General features: G+C 47.3%; 1 long non-coding RNA gene across 1 annotated transcript in view; it reads left to right on the forward strand.

Moving 5' to 3' along the window:
* The window catches only part of LOC108507189, a 2,997-nt gene extending 856 nt beyond the window's left edge, over window positions 1–2,141 (forward strand). The window contains exons 2-3 of the long non-coding RNA XR_001878025.1: window positions 1,063–1,159; window positions 1,660–2,141. This is a non-coding gene — a long non-coding RNA (uncharacterized LOC108507189). The remainder of the gene's footprint in view (window positions 1–1,062; window positions 1,160–1,659) is intronic.
* Window positions 2,142–8,743: the final 6,602 nt, after the last annotated feature.

Below are 8,743 nucleotides of genomic sequence, written 5' to 3' on the forward strand. Positions count from 1 at the left end.
TCCTCCACACAATATTCTTCCCTGTTGGTTGCATGGCAGGAGAAAGACAGAAACTCTGTCTCATCCTTCTCATCAGATGCTGATCTGGAGGGGGAAGAACTGGAAGAGGTGAGAGACAAAGACCAGGCCAGACCAGATCTCTGAATCTTGGCTAAAATCTGTCTCTGGTGCTTAATGCTTGGAGCTGGAGGAGACTGAGGGGAGACCTCAGTGCAGTTCCAACTGCCTGGGCAGGGGCAGAGGAGGGGCAGGGACTGAGCTCTGCTCTGGGGGGACCAGGGACAGCAGCCAGGGAATGGCTGGAGCTGTGTCAGGGCAGGCTCAGGTTGGATCTCAGTAAAAGGTTCTTTCCCCAGAGGCTGGTTGGGCACTGCCCAGGCTCCCCAGGGCAGTGGGCACAGCCCCAAGGCTGCCAGAGCTCCAGGAGGGTTTGGATGATCCTCTGGGGCACAGGGGGTGACTCTTGGGGATGGGCCTGTGCAGGGCCAGGGTTGGACTGGATGATCCTTGTGGGTCCCTTCCAGCTCAGCACATTCTGGGATTCTGTGACCTTGGGCAGAAGGCTGGTGCTGCTGTCACTGCTTGTCCCAGAACTGGATTTCTTCCTCTTACATTGAAATTTCCCAGAACTGGATTTCTTCCTCTTACATTGAAATTTCCCCCTAATAGCTATATAAATGAATGACTATTTGGCAATAAGGGTTGAATGCAATTCATGCTGATTGCCTGATCTTAGGAGAGGGTCTCACACTGGCAGCAGTGTGGCAGTACCACAACAGCATGTGCACCCCTTACCTTTTTTCGCCACAATTAAGTGAGAAACTTTTGAGTGTTTGACATCATCTCCTATAATTCTCCACCTAATCACCAAAAAGAAGCCAGTATCCTTTTGATGTTTAAGCAGTAATAATCCTTTTTTCATTTCAAGGGTCTACTCCCTCAGTTTTATTCCTGTGACTAATTGTTCATCCCTTCCTTGCTGCTAAATGACAGTGTGGCTGGTGGCAGGAATTAATGAAACCATGAACTGCATCTCATCTGTGGCGACTCTTCCCTTTGCAGTCCACCTGGTCGATGAAGTTCCTCAGTGGTGCAGTGTGTCAGGGGATGAGAATGTCTTTGTTCTGGGGAGAGCTGCAGCACCACAACCACTTCAAAGGTGTGTAAAGAGTGAAGGGGTGAAGCTCTGATCTGGTGTGACACAGCACTGGTGAGTGCTCGAGGCTCCCTAGCAGTGTGTGCAGTATACAGTGGGGAAGGTAGGTGAGAAAGAAAAGGGTCAAATACCATCCAAAACCAAACAAAAAACATGTGCCTCCAGTATAATCTAAATTCAGCTTAATTAGGTGACTTGGTTGGAGATGATGGAAAAGAAATAACAGCCCCATTAAAGGACAAACCCTGTTGTCTCACACCTTTAGAGGCCCCGTGTTATCAGGAGCACAGATGAGTGGAGCACCATCCCTGGAAGTGTCCAAGGCCAGCTTGGACAGGGCTTGGAGCACCCTGGGCTAGTGGAAGGTGTCCCTGCCCATGGCAGAGGGTGGAATGAGATGAGCTTTAAGGTCTCTTCCCACCCAAACTGTTCTGGGATTCTATGATTCATCCCTGAAGTTTATCCACATGCATTGACTGTTTTGCTGTCTCTGGTCATTGCAGAACCCCAGCAGCTGAAACAACTTGCAAGGAAAGACCCCTCTTGACCTTCTCATCATCGGGGCAAACACTGCAACAACAGCAGCTCCCTGTGAAATGGTCTTCAGGTACAGTGAGAAAGGCTCTGCTGGTGGTGCCCTGTGCAGTCCTGGGGCAGGTGTGGGTCACATGGAGGGTCTGAGGAGCACAGGGGAGCACAGAAAGAAAAAGAGTCAAAAAAGAAAGGCCAAGTCCACTCTTGCTTGGTAGATGCTGTCCTGGGATCTGTAACACCACTCTGTGGGTTGTTGGCTGCAGGAAGCTCCAGTGTTGTATCACAAAATTGAAGTCGAGGCCTTGAAGGCATTTCCTGAACTGCTGACTCTAAAGGAAGTACATGACTTGTTGTTTTTTTAAACATCAAGATTTTGCTCTTACATCTTTCTCATCCTCTAGGCACAATAAGTTTAATATGAAACTTGACAGGAAACATGAACTATTGCCCAAAGGTGGTGGCTAGTGATGAAATACCACCCTGTGCTCTGGGAGATGCCTTTTTGTCCCCAGAGATTTGCAGGTTAGACTGGTACACATGTACATGACATGCTCTTACAAACTTGTGCTGCTTTTGGCACATGTGGGAATGCTGGTTTTGCATTAAATTTTTATTGTGTTCTCTATGTAATTATGCTCTATATGGTATCCTGTAATTACCAACTTGGATTGCTTTAATAATTCAATGAACATACTGGGGAAATTCTGTTTACGTGGTTTTGAAAAATTTAGAGAGGTTTTGCTCTTTCTAATGGATCCGAGTATAATATCACATATGAGACATGAATTCTATCTCTAGGCCAATGTTACCAGTCAGTAACAAAATCAGGGGGAAAACCTCAAAAAGAGGTTTCCCTGAGTCTGTGTCTCGGGAATATCAAATGGCATTTCATAAACAGACAGATTTCTAATTGCGGGTTTTTCCTGGGTCACTGCTTTTTGAAGACCTTTATTGGAGTGGACAAACCAGTGAAAAGAGCAGCCAGCTACCCAGATTGAGCTAAGAGTTGGCTTTCCTGCCTGCTCACCTTGGGGAGGACACATTTACCGGGTGCTTTATGGGGAGCTCAGGATATGCAATTATTCTTTAAACTTGGAGGTTTTTTCCCCTCAGGTTTTCATAAGTTAAAATAGGAATGCTTCTCCCAAATATACCAAATCAGAATCAAGACTGAAACTCCAGTTGCTGGGAGAAGGGAGGTTCTGTCAGTCAGCTTTGAAGGTGGTTGCCACCCAAAGGACTCTGATCCAGAGACAACTTGTGAGTGAGGGAGAAGAACCAACCCCCCAGCCATCTCTACTGCAATTACATGAACTTACTCTGAAAAGTGGAAGATATTAAGAAATAGAAAGAAATCAGTTAAAACAAAGCCCTTGAGCTCTGTGAAGTGCAGTGGAACTGCATAGCCCTCACTTTTTAAGGCCTGGGGAGGCCCAGGAGGCTCAGCTTCTGCTGTATCCAAACCATTTTGCATTTGTGATTTCAATCTTGTGGAAGGGGATGTGGCACAAAGAAAGCACCTGGAAGATGTCGTGGGTTAGACCATGCTGGGGACTGGATAATGACCCCTGGTATGGACCCTCTGAGCATCACTCCTGTCTCCCTCCTCCCCAGTGAGCGAGTGCACCCGTGAGGGTGGGGAGGCCCTGGCAAAGAGAAGCTGTGGCTGCCCCATCCCTGGAAGCGTCCCAGGCCAGGTTGGACAGAGCTTGGAGCACCCTGGGCTAGTGGAAGTTGTCCCTGCCCATGGCAGGGGGTGGCACTGGATGGGCTTTAAGGTCCCTTCCAACCCAAACCATTCTGGGATTCCATGATCGTGGACTCAGCGTAACCTTCACACCTGAGAAGAAGCAGGGAGGGTGAACTTCAGGCAGGTGCTGTGGGTCTGCTGCACCCCTCAGTTAGTTTTGGGTAATGCCTGACAGAGGGCCTTGCTGACATGTTAATTCATGACAACTCCTAGAGTTTCCCAAGCAACAAGGCGATGGCTGTGCTGCTTCCCACTCTCACTGAAGACAAACCAGGTACTTAAAGGATGACAAAAAAGGGGCAAATATGTAAAATTTGTAAATACCAGGGAGAAGAAATGAATTATGTAAAGTAAAAAGGAAACTTAGCATGAAATTAAGGAAAAAGGAGGTGTAAATTTTGTATCAGGAACATCTCCACAGACAGACATATTGGGCTGTGACAAAAACCTATCAGAAATCAGGACTTTCTGTGGTAGGGAGGCTGCAGAGCTCTACATTATGCTTTGGAGCAGTTAGCATAATTTTTTTATATTTCTGCATTGGCAGAAAAACACCAAAAATGCTCAAAGCATTTAAATTTTAAAACTGTGCAGGAAGCTGTGGATCCCAGGCTTGGGCTCCCATTGAAGCCCAGTCCCAGCGTGTCTCGGCTGTGGGTTTCCTGTCCATCCCATCCCATCTGGTGAGAATCAGCTTGGAAGCCACGGGAGTTTGCAGCTGGTGAAGCAGGAGCTGCAGCAGCCTCAGGTCAGGAGCATAAAGCTGCCCCAGGGCAGAGTCCCAGGTGCAGGCTTGGCTTCCCAAATCCTGTCCCCCTGACCATCCCATGCTGTCACCACTTGCCAGCCTGCCCTGCTGGGAGTGAAGGATGGCTCTGAGTGCTGTTCCTCTCCATGGCTGGTTACAGCTGGCTCTGAGGCACGGTGGTGGTTCTGACTGACCACTAAGCATGGCTGAAATGACATCTTTAAAAATGTCATTCTCTCAGATTTCAGTAGATGATATGCTGGATTAGTCGTTGTTATGTGCCAACATTTGATAGCTAGCATGGGAATTTGGAAGAGAAACTAGGGATATACTATCAGCCCATTGTAGTGCTGGACTAAATGGGCTCTTGATGGCTTTTTTTTTTCCAAAGTGAATAAAAGTGGGAGGAAAACTGGCTTGCCAAGAGGAATAGTTAGCAATTAATGAAAAATTGCTTTGCTCTTTGTAGGCTTTACAGATGCAAGGATGGGACAAACATTTCTTTGGTCCTGATTCAGCAGGTTCACGGGGGTCACACAATTCACAGGACAAAGCTCTGGCCTGACCTGTGGAGAGGGATCTGCTGGAGAGCCACGGAGCACAGGAAAGCCTTTGATCTCTGTGTGCGCCTGCCAGTTGGCCACTGCTGTGTCAGAAATGCCTCTGCTGTTAGTGGGGAATGTGAGTGTGATAAAGGGGAATTTCAGAGCGTGCTGAATGCAAAGCCTCAGCTTCCTCCTGCCTCCAGAATGTTCTGTGGCTCCAGAACCAGCTGGATGGTAACACTTCTCTGCAGCCACCTCGCTCCCCCAAACATCGGACTCCTCCATCCACCACATGGAGAAATGAGCAAAACCAAGCTCAGAGACCCTCAGTCAAGTTGTATTAAAACTTTTGTGGCCACAGAAGATTTCCTCTGGCTGCAGGAACAGAGGAGCAGACTCATAATTTCTAGGGCTGTCTCAGCTGACAGTGGTGGCCGTGTTGTCCTGGACTGCCCAGGATGGAGTCCAGCTTGCAATCCGTGCCAGAAAATATGGGAATGTGAGCATGGCCAGGATTTGCAGGGAGACATAAGGCCAAATGCCCTTTGCATCCAAAACACACTTAAAAAGTGCTTGTTCTGCTGAGCTGGCCATACAGAATTTCTCTAAGGAGCTGAGCAGTGAGGAAAAACAGGAGCAAAATTGAAGCCCAAGAGGCTGCAGGTCTAATGAGGTCCCACCACCCCACACAGGGCTGGAGCCTGGAAGCAGGAAGAGGAGCTGGGAAGGCTGTGCTCCCCACTCTGGATGCCTGCAGCCAGGGGTTGTGGGCACTTGGGCTGTGCTGCAGCAGGGGAATGAGGCATCAGGCACAGAGGAGGAGGAGAGGGATCCTCCGGGGGAAATGGGAGCGAACTCTCCTGGGGGCTGGAAGGGGTCCCAGAGGAGCCCTTCTCAGCTGGGTGTGGAAATGTCAGGGTGAGGAGCACAGCCAGTGCTGGGGTGGGATGGCAAGAGTGGCTCTGGGAATGGGATTATTGAACAACTGCCACAGCTTGTTCTTTGCCTCACAACAACCTCCCCTCTTGAGTTTGCTCCAAGCAGCAGCCTGAATCCTGAGAGCTTGCAGAGAGCTGGCTCCTTGGAAATGGAACTAGGCCTGACAGGAAGCCATCAGTATTCTGGTCAAATACAAGTAGTAAAAACCCTATAGAGTAAAAAAAGGTTGGTTTATTTATTATTTTTTTCTATTATAAGTTGTTACTCTGTTTGCCCTCAACTCTAAATTGGCCTTTTGACTCTTTGTGACTGGTTCCATCAAAGGATAGACAAGAAGGCCACTACTGCTCTTGGAAAAACCTGCTGGTATTTGCAGTGATGCAGAAAATATCCTTGGAAAATATCCTTACAGTAATGGGGGTGAGAGGAGGATTGTGATTCCTCCCAGCAGGAATGTCTGCACTGGCACTGGGAGATGTGGAGGGTGAAATGGGGCACTTCTCTGGCTCCTCAGGACTTGTGGGATGGAGAGCAGTCCTGGAGCATGACCATCCATGAATTCATGCTGAGGTCCTGCCCAACAAGTCTCCCAGGAATTTCTCCTCCCCTCCAAGTGAAAGGTAAAGGGGGTGTGTGTGATATAACAAATACTGCACCATGTCTTTCCTGTGCAAAGGGCTCTGGGCTGGGAACCAACGGGGCCTTGGTACCACCAAAGACTGTTCTTTTTTGCAGCATTAACCATGAAGGGAAAACTCAACATTTTTGAAATGCAGTCCCAAATTTACACTGTGCTGGAATGTCTTTCCATTGCACAACTACAGGGTGAGCTGCTCTGGGGTAGAGATGGAGCAATTTTTTGCTCTCCAGGAGCAAGATAAACCACACTTATTTTTCACACCACATGGAGATTGGTGGGAAATGTTGACATGGTTGTGTCTGTCTGTCAAGGGGACAACAGCAGCTTCAGCATTTTTTTTGCACATCTCTTTAAAATTCAACTATTTATTGACTTTGTCTTACAGTAAAGGAAGTGTAATTTTGTTTTGCACTTCAGGGATCAATTCAAGTAATCTCATTTTATTTATGAATGTAATGAGGTGTGATTTTCACAGGTATAAACTGAAACTGCAGCTACCAGCCTGCCCCTCATCTTACAGGAGCAATGCCAGCAAGTGATATATTGATTTCATATTTTTATGAGTTCTTATAGTAATTTTCTTTCCATAACAGGTACAGAAATCTGAGCATACATTTCTGTATACTGTATATTTTGTTATAAAAAGGAACTCATTGCTCTGGGCATTAAATTCAGTTTGCATAACAATGTTCCTGCTGCAGCCAGGACTGCCAAGCAAAATATTTGCCTATTTACTGCTCTGATAGCATTTACCTTTGCTAAGTAGCAGGGTTTTGAAAGAGGGGTTTATATATTAAATGCCCAGAAAGGGTTGAGAAGAGAGGGCTGAGGTTCAGGGTGATAAATGTCTGAGAGACTTACTATGGGAACTTCAGATCAGCCAGTGAGAGATAAAATCCTTGGGGAGTGGTGGAAAGGCTGGAAAATGAGACTGGGACTAAAGCAGAGAAATGAGGGAATGAATGAAGCCTCTGCTTCTGCTCTGTCAAAGCTTTTGCCTTTTATCCAGCCAGTCTAAATAACTGGGGGGAATCTGACAGCAATGCTGCAAACCTAATAATCACCTGAATTTTCATGTGAAATACTTCTTCGTTTTCACTGCTGAAAAAAAAAATGTATTAAAAATAAAAATAAACCCCCAGAAGTTTATTAGTTTTTGAAGGTGAACATTCAGTGAAGACACAGTTCCAGTCCGTGGTGGTTGCTCTGCCCTTGCCTTGTCCTCTCCTCCCTCCCAACTGCTCAGGAGACAGAGCTTGGGATGGTTTTCATTAGGCAGAGAGGTTAAATGAGGTTTTTCTACAGATCTTTATAGTTAGGGTATGTCAGGGAAGGAATCCAGCTTGCCTTTCAGATCCCAGATTTGGGTTTGTAGTCTTAGCAGTAAATTAAAAAAAAAAAAAAGGCAATGAAAAGAAAAGAAAAAAAATTCCCCCGTGAACTCAGCACACATTATCATTTTCCTTGGATTTCCAGATCATTGTGAAACTCCACCAGGCCAGCTTCCCAGGATCAAACTGGAATTGGACTGGAAAATAGCAGGAGTTTGGAGTTGAACCAAAGGGCCTGCATGTGATGGGTCCTATGGAATCAGGGGCTGTGCAGCCTCATCCGTGTGTCCTTTACCACCACTGCTGGGCAGTGCCAGGTAGCTCAGTTGTAAATAATGCACGAAAAACCTCTTAGAAAATCAGTAATACTTTTGATAAGGACCAAGTTTATCCATTCTTTCGGAAATACACATACAAATTCATCCAGACAGTGCTGGTTCCTCAGCACAGAATGTCAGTGCTTGTGAAGGGAAAGAGAAGTGCAGATAAACTGGGGAGTGTTCAGTTACTGACTGCCTGCAATGGCTCTTTTTTGCTGGTTAATTCAACAGGAAAGTACATCAGACCCTAAGAGTCCAGGACCTGCTGCCACCCTTCTGGGAAGAAACTTCAGGCTGTGTGGAAGCTGCATATGCTGTAACACCCACATTCCCACCTTGGTGGGGGCATGGCCCAGCTGACAGACACTGCAGTGAGGCAGGCCGGGGAATTATCCTACCAAAAATCAGCTCCCAGAAGCAAGACAATACATGCAATTCATTAAGTAACCCCATATGATCTTCTGAGTTCCAAAACCTCTTCAGCTCTGAGAAATGCTGGTTAGGAGGAGGGTTTTAGCTAAAAGGAATCCTGTGGTTTGACAGAGCAGCAGCAGCAGGGCTGTGAAGTTCCCAGGCAGCACAGGCAGGCCTGCACTGCACGGGCAGCTGGTGCCTGGAGATCCCAGAATCCCAGAAAATGCCATGTTGGAAGGGACCCACAAGGATCATCCAGTCCAACCCTCAGCCCTGCACAGGACCATTCCCAGAGGATCAGCCAAACCCTCCTGGAGCTCTGGCAGCCTTGGGGCTGTGCCCACTGCCCTGGGGAGCCTGGGCAGT

The sequence above is a fragment of the Lepidothrix coronata genome, unplaced genomic scaffold, assembly GCF_001604755.1.
Source record: "Lepidothrix coronata isolate B3197 unplaced genomic scaffold, Lepidothrix_coronata-1.0 Scaffold244, whole genome shotgun sequence".
Lineage (NCBI taxonomy): Eukaryota > Metazoa > Chordata > Aves > Passeriformes > Pipridae > Lepidothrix > Lepidothrix coronata.